The 20246-nt window shown below is 50.3% G+C and overlaps 1 protein-coding gene across 1 annotated transcript in view; it reads right to left on the minus strand.

The window, feature by feature from the left end:
• Positions 1-20246, minus strand: part of LOC309556663 (polypeptide N-acetylgalactosaminyltransferase 4-like) — a 662237-nt gene that overhangs the window by 464368 nt on the left and 177623 nt on the right. The window lies entirely within an intron of this gene.

Consider the following 20246-nt stretch of genomic DNA (forward strand, 5'->3'; position numbering starts at 1 on the left):
GTCCCACCTGACCAGGATTTCCGCCTGGAGAGCCCGCATGTGAAACTGAGCAAAGGGTATCGCCTCGAAGGCCGACACCATCAATCACCAGCATACAGGTCCTGAGTGACGAGGACGGAAGGTCCCTGAGGGACTTGAGCTCGTCCTGCAAGGCCCGGAGCTTTTCCTCCGGCAAGAACACCTTTGCCATAGCAGAGTCCAGAATCATTCCCAGATAGGGAAGACGAACCGATGGAGACAACTTCGATTTTTGAACGTTGATGGTCCATCGGAACTCCTGGAGTGTCTGTACCGTGGTGGACAGATCGCGCACTAGGTCCTGGCTGACACGCGATCTTAAAAGAGGATCGTCCAGGTAACCCAAGACCGCAATGCCCTGAGCCCTCAGCAGGCCCAGAACCGGCGCCAACACTTTGGTAAAAACCTTGGTGCCGAAACGAGACCGAAAGGTAACGCCACAAACTGGTAGTGGTCCTCTGCGAAATCAAAACCGAAGGTACAGCTGATGACCCTCAAAAATGGGGATGTGCAGGTACGCATCCTTGAGATCCATCGAGGCCAGGAATTCCCCTGGGTTCAGAGAATCCACCACCGAGCGGAGAGACTCCATACGGAATTTCCGAACGCGCACAAAGCGGTTCAGCGCTTTCAGGTCCAGAATAGGACGCACTTTGCCCTCCTTTCTGGCACAGCGAACAGATTTGAACAAAACCCCCGAAACCTGTCCCGATGAGACACCGGGACAAGCACCCTTTGAGCAATACGGTCCTGAACCGCGTGGCGCAGGTTCTGCAGACGCCCCGGAGGCAAATGAAGATCTGAGGGGAAAAATCTGTCCGCCGGCCGGGAAAGGAATTCGATCTTGCATCTTGATCTAATGATTTCCTGAACCCACCTGTCCGAAATTCGGAGTAGCCAAGGTTGGAGGAAACCGTGCAAACGGCCCCCCACTCCAGAAATGGGTGAGGATGCCCCTTCAGGCAGAGGAGGACTGACCCGCCGAGCCGGCACAGTCTGACTTCTGCTTACCCGCCCAGAGCTGCATCTGACTGCCCTGGGCCTTGAAGGGCTTGCCCTAGGATTGGTTCCGAAAGGCACGAAAGGACCCCTGAGTGGATCTAGGCGCAGAACCCCGCTTGCCTCGAAAGGACTTGTTCGTTGGGTTCTGGGGCAGCAAGTGCTCTTGCCCCCTGTGACGCCTGTCACCAGGGTATCCAACGCCTCGCCATAAAGGCGAGAGCCAGCATAGGGAAGATCAGCAACTGTGTTTACGAGGACTGGTCAGCCGACCAGCTTTTCCGCCACATCAGTTCCCGGTGAAGCACCGAGACACTGGAGAGGCGAGCCACTAAAGGGGGCCTCATTTAAGGCCGCAGCACACAAATGCATGATTCCTTGGTGAATTTAATCCACCATTTCCAGCCGGGCAGGCGGAACAACATCAGACACGAGGTTGCTCTTAGGCACCTTAGTCCATTCAGCCACCGCCTGAACCACCAAAACGGACGCGAAAATGGGTCTGAGCAAAGAGACCGCCACCGAATAGGAATGGCAGGCAAGAGACTCCAACTGCCGGTCCGTGGGATCCCGGAAAATCGGGCATCCTCAGCAGGAACCAGTGTAGCCTTGTTCAACACGGCCACAGCGTGATCAACCTGTGGAGGCACACACCATCGTGATTCCATAGCCGGAGCAAAGGGATAAAGCAATTTGAACCGACTAGGTCCCAGGGATGGACGTTTCAACGTGCGCCACATTTCATTAACCGTGTAATGAAACTCAGCGGGCCAGGAAAAAACATGCGCCGACTTGCGGGTCCTGTGCGTCCCAAATGAGGACACAACGCCCGGAGGACTGGGCTCATCCTCCAAATGCAGTGTTTCCGTAACAGAAACAATGAAATCATCCATGGTCGCCCGCTCTGCAGGCGACCCCGGGGAAGAGGTTTTATCCCCTTCCACCTCTGCCTCCCCCTCAGACCCCAGCGGGTCCAAGGATGAGCGAGACCCTGAAAAAGGGCACGCTCGCAGTAGCAGCAGCAGACATATCACCATCTGAATCAGAGGAGAGACAATCCGAGCCTCTGTTTTAGCAGCACGTTCAGCCATCAGCATTTCCATGATTGACACCAAGGACGCCACTACAGCATCCAAATCAGGTCTCAGAGGGGCCACAGGAGAATTGGGGACCCCCACCAGAGTTGGGGGGAATAGTCTGTCCCGATAATCCATTGCTTAAATGACAAACCAAGTGCAAAAGAAAAAATTTGTACTGCCCCTTTAAGAGCGCTGCGGAGTGCGCAGCCCACCGCTACAGCTACAGTGACCAAAGACCCCCAAAGAGGAGAAGACAAAAAAAACTGAGCTACAATGACAATACAGAAAAAATTATTGAGAGCAATAACCTGCAGAGCTCTGCAGAGTGTTGCCACCGATGTCCTAGGCTGAACGTATAGGCTGCACGACTCAGGGAAAATGGCTGCCCCATTGGATTGCACTGAAGGCTCCGCCAAAATGGCCGCCGAACATGCGGTCGGAACGATCGTTCGGCTACAGCAAAATGGCGGCGGATGTCGCCAAAAACAGCATGTAGATAGCCCACAAAGAAGCCCAACATGCCTGCCCATTCTTAAAATGGCGGACCGCGCGGTTTTTTCCCGCTGCGGTCGCCGCACACGCAGTCTGTACCCCCCAAACACCGAAGTGACACAGGGACAGGGACCCCCAAAAACACACAGCACCGCAGTCCATGTACAAACGATCCCGCAGGGATCGCACCAGGGATTCACACAGGCACAGACATGGGGAACACACAGCAACACAGACTGCCACCCCAGACAGAGGCCCCACACAGAAGTACTTACCTGTACCAGATGGCGCGGGGAAGCCTCTCAGAACGGAAAGCCGCTGTCCTCATCTGACAGGGAATGCCGTTAGTCAGGGACATTGCACTGCATGCAGGGCAAATGCGTCCATGTGAGGTAGCCACCTCACGGCTGCATCCCTGCTGAGAACAGGGATGGGTCGTTCATAGTGCCAGGGCGAACCATAGCTGAACGCTCGATGGCGGGCTGGGGGTCCATCTGACCCTCAGCCCTGGATAACCAGGGCAGTCAGTCCGAATCCCAGCTCCGCAGGAATCCATCTTCATCCGAAGAAATCGACTAAAAACTAAAGCTGACAAAATAAACAGCTAGTAAAGTAAGAAAAAACTGACATTTTCAAAGAAAAAGATCAGATAGGCTGAGACTGTAGCCCCAGCACAGGGAAGCCTAACTGTTCCTGACGCTAGGCAAGAAAAAACTGAGTTGGGAGTGGTCACTGCAGGGGGGTATTAACCAGATGGGACAGCCCCCATGGGTGTGTATATGCAAATGCCTTTGTTCTTTTGACTAAGTCTTTATGCCTAGCTGTTCCTGCGGAACGGAAGTCAATACCCAATAGTGATGACTTAGAGGAGGCGGCGACTGTCGGAGGACGCAAGAGAAATATCCCAAGCTTTTTACATCTCATGGAGCACTGTTCAAGCCATCATCTGAAAATGGAAAGAGTATGGCACAATCGCAAACCTACCATGGCCATCTAAGTCATGGCCATCCACCTAAACTGACAGGACGGGAAAGGAGAAGATAAATCAGAGAAGCAGCCAAGAGACCCATGGTAACTCTGGAGGAGCTGCATAGATCCACAGCTCAGGTGGGAGAATTTGTCTACAGGCTTTTATGGCTTTAAGAGTGGCAGGCCATTGTTGGAAAAACTGAATTTTTGTAAAATCTTACCGTAAAAATTGATTTTTGTAAAATCTTACCGTAAAATCCTTTTCTCTTAGCTCATTGACAGACGTAGTCCTCGGTGATTCAGCACCTTCGGGTTATGCTGCCCTCCACAGGAGTAGGACTAGACAGGAAATAAAATGCTCTGGCCACACACTAGGGGCAGTCCCCGAGGGTATATCCTCTCTCTCTCTGCCACAGCAAATCAGTTATGTCACAAAGCAGTGTTTAGAGAATTTTAACCCAACCCAACTCCAAAACAGAGGGGCGGGTACTACGTCTGTCAATGAGCTAAGAGAAAAGGATTTTACGGTAAGATTTTACAAAAATCCATTTTTCTCTATCGCTCATTGACAGACGTAGTCCTCGGTGATTCAGCACCTTCGGGACGTCCCAAAGCAGTACCACAAATGAGGGGTGGGAAAAATGGAAATTAAATCCAATCTAGAAGGCCCAACCGGTGCCAACTCTAGAAGTTTTACAATGCTCATCCTCAATGATGAGACTCAACAAAAAAATTTTTCAACAGAAAAAATCCTTGAGGTAGACCTCCGGTCTCCTCAAATTACGGCCTGCAAAACCTTGTGGCCAAATGAGGCATCCGCCGATGCCATCACATCAATTTTATAAAATTTTGTAAAGGTATGTACCGACGACCAGGTGGCCGCCTTACATACCTGGACCACTGACGCCTGATGGCGGAAGGCCCAGGAAGTACTGAGCGCTCGAGTGGAGTGCGCCCTAACAGGGAACGGAGGACTCTGACCCTTAATAGAATAAGCCTGTACCACCGTCTGTCTAATCCATTTGGAGATAGTCGCGGCAGATGCAGGCAACCCCTTTCTGGGGCCATCCGTGATCACAAAAAGTGAATCCGTCTAACGGAACGATTCCGTAGCCTTCAGGTATACCCTGATTGCCCGAACCACATCCAAGGAATGCAATGCATGTTCCCGATGATGATTGGGCTGAGGACACAAGGAAGGTAGTACAATATCTTCATTCAGATGAAAATCTGAAACAACCTTAGGAAGAAAGGATGGCTTAGGATGAAGTACTACCTTATCCCTATGAATCACTAAGTATGGGGACTGGCATGATAAAGCAGCCAGTTCTGACACCCTGCGTGCAGAAGTGATAGCCACCAAGAAGGCCACCTTCTGGGATAAAGTAAGCAAGGGAATCTCCCTGATGTTTTCAAAGGGAGGTTTCTGTAGAACCGACAAAACCAAATTAAGATCCCAGGGCAGTAAGGGCGCGCGGACTGGTGGAGCCAGGTGCCGCACCCCCTGGATGAAATTCCGCACCAAGGACTTGGTAGCTAAAGGTTTCTGAAAGAAGATTGCTAATGCTGAAACTTGACCTTTGATGGTGCTCAAGGCTAGTTTCTGCTCAACCCCTTTCTGCAGAAAGGCCAAGATTCGGGTCACCGAATAGGTACGTGGAGGAATCCCTAAAGATTCGCACCACGCGATATAAGTCTTCCATGTGCGATAATAGACCTTGCTGGAAGTCGCTTTCCTTGCTTTAATAAGGGTAGGAATAACTGAAGCTGACAACCCTCTGTCCTTCAGTACCTGGGTCTCAATGGCCAGGCCATTAAAACCAGCGACTGTAAAGCATGATGGAAGATTGGTCCTTGAGACCGCAGACACTCCCTGAGACGAAGTTCCCACGGAACGTCCGCGACTAGCATGTCCAAGTCGGCCAGGCCGGCTTGACGGGGCCAGCCTAGAATTTCTAGGACCATTGGCGCTGACTGGATCTGAACCAGGCGTCCCTAGAGCTATCTGGCCCCGACCATCCGAGAAAGTCTGGTCGTTTTCTGTTCCCACACATTTATCAGACACCTGATTCCTATCAGGAACGGTGATCTTTCCTGGTTGAACCTCAGGGACCGAAGTCACCTGGCTAGAGGCTTCTTGGTCTGTCTGGTCAACCAGATCAGATTCCTGTGGGGAATTGAGACTAATTTTTGGAAAAGGTAAAGGAAAAGATCTGTTCAGGGAACGGTAACTACCGCTCCCTGTAGTACTTAAATGTTGGAAGGGAAGAATCGCACCGGTAGCAGTAGTCGATGCTCGATCTAATGTCCTGAATACCGGTGAAAACGTCCCCCCACCCTCAAACCGGGTGGGGGCGCACCTTCAGGCTGTGTAATCCTTTGCTTCGAGTTTGGCTGAGTCGGTCTTCTGTTTGTCCGACCAGCCCTTCTTGAACCCTCCTGGAGGAGTCTTGCCTTTCCCGCTTGTTCCAGCCGGGCGTGCGAACCCTTTATGGGCGGTAAAGAAAGGTCCTCGCTTGTTACGAGGTCCCTTAGCTTTAGCAGCCTGTGGCAAGAAAGTGCTCTTGCCCCCAGTGGCGTCCTTAATGATCTCATCTAGGGTGGCCCCAAATAGGCGATTCCCCTGAAAGGGGAGATTCGTCAAGGTCTTTTTGGAACCTAGGTCTGCTGACCAGCATTTTAACCACAGCACACGTCTGAGGATTACCGCTGACATAGATGCATGCCCTAATAGGGGGGTAGCATCCAAGGCTGCGTCACAGACAAACTGTAGCCCTTGTATAATCTGTTCCATCAAATCAGATGTTCCCTGGGGGATATCTTTCCCCCTCAGGTCTTGGCGTACCAATCTCGCCCATTCCGTTAGTGTCTGGGAAACTAGACCAATAACAATTACTGGTCTAAATGCTGACCCTATCAGGGAGAAGATAGTGCGGGACTCCGCTTCCACCTTTCGATCCACCGGATCCTTAAAGGACGAAGTGTCCTCCACTGGGATAACCGTGGCTTTATTCAGCCTGGACATAGGTGGATCCACCACTGGTGGTACTGTCCATTTCTTAATGAGGGATTCCTCAAACGGATAGCGTCTAGCAATACGCTTGGAAATAGTAAAGGTACGCTTAGAATGCTCCCATTCTTCTATAATTTTATTACCAAAACACTTGGGTACAGGAAAAACCTTCACCGTTTTGATGGGCTTGTTAGTACCAAAGGGAATCTCAGTTTCAGTTGCCTCTGCCGGTAAAACCTCAAGTCTTAAGGTTTCCCGCACCGCCACAACTAGTGCGTCCACCAATGCTTCTTCCTGAATTATGGCGGAAGAATGAACGACCTCCTCGCTGTCTGAGGGAACTTTACCTGAGACAACAGCCCTTGCAGAGGGACCTGCAGCTGCAGTGATCATCTCTGAATCTGAGTCAGAGGTGTCAGATGATATAGGGGTAGGCGGGGGTCGCTTTCTTGACCCCCGTCCCTGACAGGCCGTCTCCACCCGAGCCACCAAAGACTCCAAAACTGATGTAAATGCGTCTATACTCTGTGCATCGACGGGTCCCGTGGTCCCCTCGAGGGAAACAGGTGGGGGTGCTTGTGTGGCAGGGTCCATGATAATTCCAGTTACTACCCGGAAAATTCAATCCAAAAATAAAACTTTTTTTTTTTTTTTTAGACCCCCAGCGCCACAAAGCCCCTCAGTGTTAGCTGCTCAGGGACCCCTATCGAGCGAGAGAGAGAGAGATAGACCCCCAGGCTCACCACTTGATGCTCAGAGTTTTCCACTGCACTTGTCTCAGCACTGTCTCGATTGACAGGAAGTCTCTTGGCTGGCTGCCCGGGAAGAAAGGAGGCGGCTCCGCCCCTCCGTACCCCTTCCGGCGCCTCCCCTAGCTCCACGAGGTGTTTGGGTCACCTCAAACATGGCCGCCCCCATGCTGGAGACACGAGGCTACGCCAAAATGGCGGCCTCGTGCGATCTAGCAAACAATGGCGGCGGTTGTACCGAATAGCGGCGTGACTGCAGAGCATCACAACACCTTCTCTGCATGGGGATTTAGCCTGGTCGGCGGTACCGGACCCTGGCGGACCGCATGGCCGTCGGAAAGCCTGCTATTGCTGGAGACCTGACTTGGAAAGCAGTCTGACTGGTAGGATACTTATATTATCACAGTAAGATGCCACTGATTACAATCTTTTAACATATTTACAATTAGATTGTCAGCTCCCAAACCAAGCCTCCTGGCTTTTTGCACATAAAAATCACACTCAAAGTAGGGGGATCTGTGCCATGTTATAGGATAGAGGGGAACTCATCCTTACCATACAGAGAGGGGCCCGCGTTCACCACAAGACCCGCCAGGGGAAAGGGGGAACATACTACTCACCATACCAGAACAAGGCGGGCACCAACTCCTGACAGTACCCCTCTCCACCGGGGCGGGAGGGCTGTCGACCAATACGGACGCCGTGACTCATGGTCCTTGGCGTTTCAGCGAGACGTTTAACTCGCAGGGTCAGTCCCTTCAGTGGGACTATGTCGCGGCCGACCCAGCACGGAGCTATGGCCTGCACGCACTCGTAGGCTGAACTGGGGTGACCACCGGATCTCAACATCCAGCCCGTCGCCCAGTTCAGCTTTCTTGCTTGAAGATCTCACAGGAACACTGGAGAAAAAAAGCGGTCTAAAAAATCTTAAGAAAAAAATCCTGCCAGGACCGAAGATCCCAGCAAGGTATCTAGGTCCTTACTCCTGACTAGACAGAAAAAAAACTGATTTGCTGTGGCAGAGAGAGAGAGGATATACCCTCGGGGACTGCCCCTAGGGTGTGGCCAGAGCATTTTATTTCCTGTCTAGTCCTACTCCTGTGGAGGGCAGCATAACCCGAAGGTGCTGAATCACAGAGGACTATGTCTGTCAATGAGCGATAGAGAAAATTCCTTTCTCTGAGTCCTCTGACAGTCGCCGCGCACTCATACAGTCTTCACCAAAAGGTATTGACCTCTTATCCACAGGAGCAAGCTAGGCATAAGACTTGTTAAAAACAAAGTAATTTACATAGACACACCTGTAGGGGGCTGTCCCACTGGTCCAATACCCCACTGCTACCAGCATTCCCAACTCAGTTTGGTAGCAAGCAGTTAAAGTCCAAAAGAACCCCAATAGAGGGGCGGGGGCAGCGACTGTCAGAGAACTCAGGGAAAGGAATTTTACGGTAAGATTTTACAAAAATTCCGTTTTCTCTTACGTCCTCTGACAGTCGCCGCCCACTCATACAGTCTTCACCAATGGGATGTCCCAAAGCAGTGTAGACACGAGGGGTGGGAAGCGCAACCATCACAAAGGCAATGCCGTACCCAAGTCAGAGAAAGGAACCTTATCTGAACAGAAAGGTAAAACCTCTGGGTAACAGAAAAGCCCAACTGGAGCAAACAACCCAGGAAAGCAAATAAACAAGGGGGAAACAACCCCAACAGCCAGGGACCTGCAAAACTAGGGCCCCCTTAAGGCACTGCCGCACACAGAACTTTGCGGCCAAAGGAAGCATCTGCAGATGCCAGAACATCAAGTTTGTAAAATTTGGAAAAGGTGTGCACAGACGACCAAGTCGCAGCTTTGCACACCTGGGCCACCAAAGCCTGATGCCGGAAGGCCCATGACGCACTCACCGCTCTGGTAGAGTGCGCCTTGACAGGTAAGGGCGGTACCCGTTCCCTAATCGAATAGGCCTGTACAATCGTCTGTCTGATCCATCTAGAAATGGTTGCCGCAGACGCAGTCATACCCTTCCGAGGTCCCTCAGGAAGGACAAAAAGAGAATCCGATTTTCTGAAGGATTCAGTGGATGACAGGTAGACCCTGATCGCCCGGACTACATCCAAGGAATGCAAGGCACACTCCTTAGGATGCTTACGGTTCGCACAGAGCGAAGATAAGACAATATTCTCGTTAAGGTGAAATTCAGAAACCACCTTAGGAAGAAAAGATTGGTTAGGTCGCAAGACCACCTTATCACTATGAACCACCAGGTAAGGGGAGCGGCAAGACAAGGCCGCCAACTCCGACACTCTGCGAGCAGATGTGATAGCAACCAGAAAGGCAACCTTTTTCGTCAGCAGAGGCAGAGGAATTGCCCTGATGTTTTCAAAGGGAGGATGTTGCAAAACGGACAGAACCAAGTTTAAGTCCCAAGGAGGTAAAGATGCTCTCCTAGGAGGAGCCAAATGACGCACACCTTGAATAAAGGTGCGTATCAACGAATTAGACGCCAAGGGGGCGCTGAAAAAGGATGGCCAGTGCAGATAACTGGCCCTAAATAGTGGTCAGCGCAAGACGCTGGTCCACACCAGATTGGAGGAAGGCTAACACCCTCGCCACCGAAAAGGAGCGAGGATGGATGCCCCTGGATTCACACCAGGCAAAATAAGCCTTCCAGGTACGGTAATAGATCTTACCGGACGAGGCCTTCCTAGCCTTGAGCAGGGTAGGAATAACCGCCGTCGAGAGACCCCGATCTCTCAAGACCTGGCTTTCAACAGCCACGCTGTTAAAGCCAGTGACCGTAAAGCAGGATGGAAGATCGGCCCCTGAGACAGCAGATCGTCCCGTAAGGGGAGTCGCCACGGAGGCTCGGCGACCAGTTGTATGATGTCCGCGTACCAAGACCGGCGCGGCCAGTCTATGGCCACCAGAATCACCAACTTCGGTTCCGAAACCAACCTGCGAAGGAACCTGGACAACAACTGAATCGGGGGGGAAGGCATAAATCAGGTGATACTGATGCCAAGGCACCACCAGCGCATCCGAGGCGTCTGACAGAGGGTCGCGCGTTCTTGCCACGAACCTGCCCACTTTGTTGTTTAGCTGATGTGCAAACAGATCCACATCTGGGGTTCCCCATCTCGCACACAGCATCCAGAACACCTCCGGGTGTAGGGACCATTCCCCCTGGTCCAGGGTCTGGCGGCTCAGATAGTCGGCCTGCCAATTCTCCACACCCGGAATGTTAACCCGCCGAAATTGCCGGGACATGATTCTCGACCCAAGCCAGAATCTCGGTCACCTCCAGGGCCGCCCGGGCACTCTTAGTGCCCCCTTGGTGATTGATGTAGGCCACCGTCGTGGCGTTGTCTGTCTGTACCCACACAGGGTGACCCCGAAGCTGATCCGACCAACGGAAAAAGAACAGTCTGATCGCTCGTAGTTCCAACATGTTTATCAGCAGGGAGGACTCCTCCTCCGACCAAGTGCCCTGGGCAGACAGAATGCCCAGCATGCCACCCCAGCCCGACATGCTGGCATCCGTGGTGATCACCGTCCACAACGGGCGGAAAGATTTCCCCTCCGTCAGAGCCGGGGACTGAAGCCACCAGAGAAGATCTACCCTGATGTGGTGGCTCAGAGATATCCTCCTTTCCAAGGATTGAGGAAGCCTGTCCCATCTGGCCAGGATCTCCGCTTGAAGAAGAGGTGTGGAACTGTGCAAACGGTATCGCCTCGAAGGCCGATACCATCAACCCGAGGGACCGCATGCAGGTCCGGAGTGATGAGGATTTGTTGTCCCTGAGGGACCTGACCTCGTTCTGCAGAGTCCGGAGCGTTTCCTCCGGCAGAAAGACTTTTGCTTGGGCAGAGTCCAGAACCATTCCCAGGTAAGGGAGACGAACAGAAGGTGACAAGGTCGACTTCTGCACGTTGAGTTTCCACCCGAACTCCTGCAGCGTCTGAACGGTAGTTGACAGATCGCGTAATAGGCTCGGGCTGGCACTCGACCTTAACAGGAGATCGTCCAGATACCCCAAGATCGCAATCCCCTGGGCCCGCAACAGGGCCAGCACAGGGGCCAGCATTTTGGTAAACACCCTTGGAGCCGAAGCGAGACTGAAAGGTAACGCCACAAACTGATAGTGTTCCTCCGCGATTGCGAACCGGAGGAACCTCTGGTGACCCTCGAATATGGGGATGTGTAAATACGCATCCTTGAGATCGATGGAAGCCAGGAAATATCCCGGGCTTAACGAGGCCAACACCGAACGGAGGGATTCTATGCGGAACTTCTGAACCCGCACAAAGCGGTTCAGAGCTTTCAAGTCCAGAATCAGACGTACCTTGCACTCCTTTCTGGGCACAGTGAACAGATTTGAGTAAAACCCCGAAACCTGTCCCGATGAGGCACCGGGACGACCACCCCCTGGGCGAGGAGATCCTGAACCACCCAATGAAGATCGCGCAACCGATCTGGGGTCAAATGAACATTTGAGGGAAAGAATCTGTCCGCTGGACGCGAAAGGAATTCGATCTTGTATCCCGATCGAATGATTTCCTGAACCCACCTGTCCGGGATCCGGAACAGCCATGGTTCTAGAAAACCACGCAGACGTCCCCCCACCCCTGGAATGGATGAGGGCGTCCCTTCAGGTTAAGTGGGCGGGACCTGCCGAACCAGCGTGGCTTGGTTTCGGCTTGCCCGCCCAGGGCTTTTTCTGACCACCGTGGCCCTTAAAGGGTTTCCCCTTGTCCTGCGCCTTGAAGGCACGAAAGGACCCGAAATGAAAAAGATGGCAGTTGTTTTTGCCGGCTCCAGCAGAGCGTCTACACCTGCACTTGATTAATTGAATCTGTTGATTACCACTATAAAACTGAACACTATGCATTCCCACCCTTAGCTCTGAAGAAACTGACGTCCAGTCAGTGAAATGCGTCAGCGTTGGCGTCAATTGCCCACACATGCTGAATCTGCCTTCTCCGTAATCCTCGGACTTATGCACGGCGTCTTCCCTGCTGTTCCCCCGCCTCTACACTCGCTGCGCTGGACATGACATCAGGCCGATGCTAACGGACCTGCACGCCTACACCAGGAAGCTGGCTGAGTGAGCGTGGTAGGAGAACGCTGGATGAGGAACTCCACTGCCGGCAGACTCGCGGATTCACACACGGAGGTATGGACATTCATGGAACTCAGCTTTGACACATTAGCTTGATACCTACACAAACATCACGGATGATTCCTTTTTCACCCTTTGAAATTTTGCATCTTTTACCTACGGCCAATTGGTCATTATAAACGGAATCAAAGGCTGATATCCCCGCCCCATTACTGGCTGCTATTTAAAAATCTCCAACCACGACAACAACTTGATTTGCTCTGATTGAGTCTCCGGACTGAGGTCCTACCACCATCCCTTGTCCTTGGCCTATCCTTGGAAATTTTTTTCATTATCCTCTGGCCATCTGGATCAACCAATCACGGCAAATTGGCATCATGGACAGTAGGGTATTTCTTTTTACCTTGATCTTTATCAGGTACCACCTTTAGGTCCTTTCTCAGCGGAACTATTATGGTCTTCTTGGTCACATCATTTTCCATTTTCCTCTGGGAATCTAGATTTACTCAGCCATCTATTTTGGCATCTTGGGACAGTGATCATTCAGTTGTTTCAGCTAATGCAGTCAGGACAGGCTTATTTGTATTCGTATACACCAGTCTACTATTGCTATTCCAGTCCATGGTGATTCATTACATGTGCTTGTTGTTTTTAACTGTTTTTATCATTTTGCTGTGCCACACCTTGTCACTTGTATAACATTGGTTCTTTTTAAGGCACAAGTGCCTAATAAAATTTATTTTGATTCACACCTTAAGCTATTTGCCTTGTGGGTGCCCGTAGTTTATCTCCTTCAGGTTGAAAGACGCCTTGTTTTTCACCCAATTCTTTTTCTATCCAATAAGCTTTGATCAACGGTCACCTGGGGAGGTATTCAGTATCATTCATTCATTATTTCATTTTTTGATAATTAATCAGGGCCATTATGGGAACATACCTCAACTTTTTTTAGTACGAAAGGACCCCTGATTTGGTTTAAAAGAAGGGCCCCGCTTACCGCGGAAAACCTTTCCCTTGGGGTTCTGGGGTAGCAGAGTGCTCTTGCCCCCAGTGACCCCTTTTAACCAATTCGTCCAGGGATTCTCCAAAGAGACGATTCCCCGCATAAGGAATGTCAGACACCGTCTTCCTGGAGGACTGGTCAGCCGACCAGCTCTTCAGCCATATCAGACGACAGCTCAGCACCGCGACACCAGAGAGCCGTGCTACTAGAGGAGCCTCATCCAAGGCCGCATCACACAGGTACAGAACTGCCTGACGCATCTGATCCACCATCTCCATAGTAGTCGGAGGGGCGGAATCCGCCTCTAAAGTGCGTTTGAGCACCCGGGCCCAATCAGCCACAGCCTGAGAAACCATAACAGAGGCGAAGATGGGCTTCAGCAAGGAACCCGCCACCGTATAAGCGTGGCGAGCCAGAGATTCCACACGCCTGTCTGTAGGGTCCCTAAACACCGGAGAATCCTCTGAGGGCATAAGAGTGGCCTTGTTCAACCTGGACACAGTGTGATCCACTTTAGGGGACACAGTCCAGCGCAAGTCAGTAGGAGACGCGAAAGGGTAACGGAAACAAAACCGTTTTGGTACCACAAAAGGGCACTTTAAATTACGCCATTGTTCGTTCAGCGTTTCGTGAAATTCAGCGGGACAGGGAAAAACCTGTGCCGCCTTCTGGGTCCTGCGAGTCCCAAAGGAAGACTGCTTACCCGGAGGGTTGGGCTCATCCTCTAAATGTAGTGTATCCTTGATAGAAACAATAAGCGCAGACACAGCAGCGCGTTCTTTGGCCGTTTCAGGGGAAAAATCATCCCCATCATCCTCCTCCACCTTCCCATCAGAAGGAAAGGACTGAGACCCCTCAGGGGGGACACTGTCCAAGGCAACTATATCAGATTCAGAATCAGAGGAAGGCGAAGGCCTAATTCTCTTTCTAGAAACCCGTTCTGACATCAACAAGTCCACCTTGGACGCTAAAGTAACAAGTGCAGCAGCCAGAGAAGGAGAAGAATCAGGAGTACCTGATTCATTAACCAAGGCTGGGGGAAATTTGCTGTCCTGGGACTCCATGACAAGTACAAGGATGCTGGCCCTTTAAGATGTGATTGCGGCGCCCACCGCAATGCACTGCAAGTTAAAGTATCCCACTGAGAGAGGAAAGACACCGAAAGCAGAGGAATATCCCCAAAAACAGCAAAAAAGACCCCCAGGAGTGTTACCACGCTGCTCCACGATCTCTCTTCATGCAGAAAAGGAAGTGATGTCACACCGATAGAGGACCAACAAGGTTTGGTCTAAGGAAAAATGGTTGCCTATGCAAAAGAATGGAAGGCTCCGGGAAAATGGCCGCTAAACATGTGCAAAAAGAAAACACCTTGCCACACACAAGATGGCGCCCGAAGGCACCAAAACACTACAGAGAGGAGCTGTGGAGGAGGTGAGGCCAAAGCAGCTGCCCACACCTAAAATGGCGGTCCCGCGGTTTTTACACCGCAGCGGTCCGCCCCACCACGACTGTACCCCCAAACACACTAACAGTGCGGACAGGGTTAGGGACCCCCACACAGCATTACATGCTCTAGAAGCCCATGCAGGGACCGGGAGGGATGCGAGCCCTGGACACAGACATGAGGGGGAGACAGACACAGCAGAATGTAATCCCCAGACAGAGGTCCCACACAGAGGTTTTACTTACCGCTTCACAGGGCGTGGGTGCCTCCAGAGCGCGGGAACCCCCCACCCCAGATGGCGAGGGGGGCCGGCAGCCAAGAAGAGGATGCGTCTCGCGGTCAGAACCGCATGTTGAGGCATCCCAGCGAGGTAGCCATCCCCGCGGGCTTGTGCCCCTGAGGACAGGGGCAGGTCGTTTGCGAGGTCAGGGTGCACACATAGCCTGCTAAACGCTCGATGGCGGGCTGGGATTCCCTAAGATCCTCTGTCCTGAAATGTCAGGACGACCAGTCCGATTCCCAGCTCTGCAAACGCTGCAGTCTTCCTGAGAACCGAATAACTAAGCGCATAAGAAATAAAAAGCTAGTAGTGCAAAGAAAAACACATTGCAGAAAATAAAAGTAATAAAATAGAAGAAAGGCTGAGACCGTAGCCCCAGCACAGGGAAGCCTATCTTACTCCTTAACTAGGCAGAAGACAAACTGAGTTGGGAATGCTGATAGCAGGGGGGTATTGGACCAGTGGGACAGCCCCCTACAGGTGTGTCTATGTAAATTACTTTGTTTTTAACAAGTCTTATGCCTAGCTTGCTCCTGTGGATAATAGGTCAATACCCATTGGTGAAGACTCTGTGAGAGGGCGGCGACTGTCAGAAGACGCAAGAGAAAAAAAACTATAAGCAGCCCTAGTTGCAGTTTGCGAGAAGCCATGTGGGGGACACAGTAAACACGTGAAAGAAAGTACTCTGGTCAAAGGAGATCAAAAATGGGTTTTTTGACTAACCGTAAAATCCATTTCTCTGATGTTCATTGGCAGACACAGCTCCTGATCTTCTTAACCACTGGGTTATACTGCCCCCTACAGGAGTAGGACACTAGGCAGAAAAAAAGACTGACTACGCCTATGGGCAGTCCAAGGGGGTATACTCCCCCTCTCTGCCAGAGAGTGTCAGAAGAATTACAACTCCACAGAGGGGTGGGTGCTGTGTCCATCAATGAACATCAGAGAAATGGATTTTATGACAAGTCAAAAATCCCATTTTCGCTTTCATTCATTGACTGACACCGCTCCTGATCTTCTTAACCATTAGGACGACCCAAAGCACTGACAAAGATGAGGGATGGGAACAGCAAGTAAAAATTCCTAAGGCTAAACCATAGCCAACCAAGTAACAGGAGCTCAACCAAAAAACAACTAGAGCCCACCTGAAAAACATCACACCCTCAAAGAGGACCAGGTCCTCTGAACAGCAGTCTGCAAAACCTTGCGGCCAAAAGAAGCATCTGCAGATGCCAACACATCCACCTTATAACACTTTGTGAAAGTGTGCAGCGACGACTAGGTAGCTGCCTTGCAAACCTGCATCACTGACTCTTGATGACAGAAGGCCCAGGAAGCACTGAGCGCTGAAGTACAGTGTGCCTTGACAGGGAAAGGAGGAACCTGACCTTTGATAGAATATACCAGAGTCACCATCTGTCTGATCCATCTGGAAATGATCACAGAGGAAGGGGACAGTCCTTTTCAAGGCCCATCCGTGAGCACAAATAAGGAGTCTGACTTCCTAAAGGACTCCTTAGCTGCCAGGAATACAGGAATTGCCTGTGGTGTCCGTCAGAGGATCCCGTGACGGTGCCACAAACCTCTGCACTTTTCTGTTGAGTGGAGATGCCAACAGATCCACCTCGGGAGTGCCCCACCAAGGACACAGCTGATTAAACACTTCCAGATGAAGGGACCACACCCCTTGATCCAACGTCTGCCCAGATAATGCAAATGCCAATTTTTCACCCCAAGAATGTGTACGGCGGAGAGGGCTTGAACAAAATGTTCTGCCCACTGTAGAATGCTGGCTACCTCCAAAGCCAGAAAGACACTTCTTGTGACCCCCTGTTGATTGACATAAGCAATGGGAGTGGCATTGTCCGACTGAATTCACACTGGACACCCCTGAAGACGATCCCTCCAATGATCCAGGCATAGTCTGGTCGCGCAGAGTTCCATGACATTGATCGGTAGTCTGGATGCTTCCCTGAGCAAAGGTCCAGCTTAGGACACCTCCCCACCCGGACAGACAGGCTTCGTGGTGACCACTGTCCAATACAAGGGGAGAAAGGATTCGCCCTATCGAAGCACCGGAGAATGAAGCTACCAGCTCAGTGACACTCTTGTTCCCCGGGCTCAGCCAGATCGGATTGTCCAGAGACTGCGGACAGTTGTCCCATTTGGCCAGAATCTCCCTTTGCAAGGAACTCGTATGGAACTGTGCAAACGGAACCGCCTCGAAGGTAGAGACAATCAGGCTCGGCACCCGCATACAAGTGGAGGGATGACCATCTGCTGGACAGTAGAAGATGATTTGCAGCCTGCAGTTTCTGGAGTTTGTCCAAAGTAAGGAACACTCTGGCTATAACCGAGTCCAGACTCAGACCCAGATAGTCCAGTTTTGTGGAAAGAACAGCAGCAGACTTCTGAAAATTCAGAATCCAGTCGAACTCTCTCAGAGTCTGTAGAGACATTTGCAAATGATGTCAGTTAACCCCTTGCCGACCACCCACCGCAGATATACTGCGGCAAGGTGACTCGGCTGCGCAAAGTTAACTGATCTGCAGGGCCAGCAGCTGCGATTCTTGCCGAACACCCGCGATCACTCCCCCAAGGAGACAGAACAGCAGTCTGCCGTTATAAACACAGCAGATCGTTGATCTCTCAGCAATTAACACAGGGCCCCTGTGTTTATTTCACAGTTAGAAAACACCCCCTAGGCATACATTTAACCCATTTGATCGCCCCTGTTAACCCTTTCCCTGCCAGTGTCATTAGTATAGTAACACTGTATATTTTTATCACTAATTACTATAGTAATGTCACTGGTCACCCCAAAAGTGTAAAAAATGTCAGTTCGGTGTCGGATCTGTCTGGCGCAATGTTTGCAGTCATGCCAAAAATCGCTGAACGCCGCCAGTACTAGTAAAAAATACAATTTTAATAAAAATGATAAATCTTTTCCCTAGTTTGTAGATGCGATAACTTTTGCGCAAACAAATCAATATACACTTATTGGGGTTTTTTTTTTACCAAAAATATGTGGCTGTATACAAATTGGCCTAAAATGATGAAAAAATTAGATTTAAAATTTTTTTTTATTGGTAATGTTATATAGCAGATAGTAAAAAATATATTTTTTTTCTTCCAAAATTATCGCTTTTTTTTGGTCTATAGTGGAAAAAATGAAGGTCATCAAATATAACCAAAAGAAAGCTCTATTTGGGGAAAAAAGGACATCAATTTTATTTGGGTACGCAGTCACAGGACCGCGCAATTGCCAATTAAAGTATCGCAGTGCCGAATCGCAAAAAAATTGATTTTTGACTTACCGTAAAATCATTTTCTCTGAAGTTCATTGACAGACGCAGGTCCATATTCTACTTAAACATTGGGTTTTGCTGCCCCCTACAGGAGTAGGACACTAGGCAGAAAAATCTTTACCACGCCTATGGGGCAAGCCCCTGGGGGTATACAGCCACTCACTCTTCTATAGGGAATCAGTTTTGTTGAAAGCAGTGTTAGAAGAAAAAACCCCAACCCAACTCATATATAGAGGGGTGGGTGCTGCGTCTGTGAATGAACTTCAGAGAAAAGGATTGTACAGTAAGTCAAAAATCCAGTTTTCTCTATCGTTCATTGACAGACGCAGCTCTATATTCTTCTTTACCATAGGGACGTCCGAAAGCAGTATTAACATGAGGGGGGTGGGAAGACAATGCAGAAAAGAACGTAATTACTAAAGGCTAAAACTTAGTCAACCAGGAACAACAAGAGCTCACCTAGAAAACAACATACACCCTCAAAGAGAAATTCTCTTTTAAACAGCAGCCTACAAAAACCTTGCGGCCAAAAGAAGCATCCAAAGATGCCAACACATCTACCTTGTAGAATTTTGTGAATGTGTGCACAGACACACAAAGAGATACAAAGGGATAAGACACAAAGGAATAAGTTGCCGCCTTGCAAAGTTGAATCATTGACGCCTGATGGCAAAAAGACAAATAGGTACTCAGCGCCCTAGTAGAATGTGCCTTCACAGGGAAAGGTGGAACCTTAATTGAATAAGCCTGTACCACCGTCTGCCTAATCCATCAGGATATGGTCGCAGCAGAGGCAGCCAATCCTTTCTGAGGTCCGTCCGTGAGGACAAAAGTGAGTCTGATTTTCCAAAGGACTCAGTAGCTGCCAGGTAAACCCTGATTACCCTAACCACATCCAAGAAATGCAAGGAAAATGTTTTAGGATGCTTGGGCTTAGGACATAAAAAGCCAGCACAAGGTTTTCATTTAAATGGAAATCCAAGAACCCCTTCGGAAGAAACGACGGATTAGGTCGAAGTTACACCTTGTCTCTGTGGACCACCAGATAAGGTGAGCAGCAGGACAGCACCGCCAATTCTGACACTCTGCGCGCAGAGGTAATAGCCACTAAAAAGGCTACCTTCTGTGTTCAAAAGGAGCTTTCTGAAGAACTGACAGTACCAGGTTAAAATCCCATGGAGGTAAAAGGGACCATATCGAGGGAGCCATGTGGCGAACACCCGAATAAAAGTGCGATCAAAGAGTATGTGGCTAAAGGGCCATACACACTATACAATTTTCTGAAGACTTTTTCCTTTAGACTTACCAAAACCATATAATATGAGGTCAAACCTAAACACTTTCAATTTGTATGCAATCTGGCAGGCCATTGCACTACATAGAAAAGGTAAATCTGAAGGAAATCTAACCACAAAAGTTGGATAGTGTGTATCCAGCTTAAAGGGCATTGAAAAAACACAGCTAGCCGACACCTGGCCTTTGATAGTACCCAAGGTCAACCGCTGCTTAACCCCTCTTTGGAGAAAAGTCAATATCCGAGCCACCGAAAATAAGCGCAGATGCAATGTACAATTTCCATGTATGATGATAAATCTTCAGAGAGATAGATTTTCTGGCCTTCAACAGTGTGGGAATCAGAGTCAGAAAGATCCCTATCCTTCAATACCTGGCTTTTAAAAGCCACGCCGGTAAGGCCAGCGACTGTAAAGCAGGATGGAAGATCAGCCCTTGAGACAGCAGATCTTCCCTGAGAGGAAGTCTCCAAGGAGCATGA

Source organism: Pelophylax lessonae, assembly GCF_965119305.1.
Source record: "Pelophylax lessonae genome assembly, chromosome: 5".
NCBI lineage: Eukaryota > Metazoa > Chordata > Amphibia > Anura > Ranidae > Pelophylax > Pelophylax lessonae.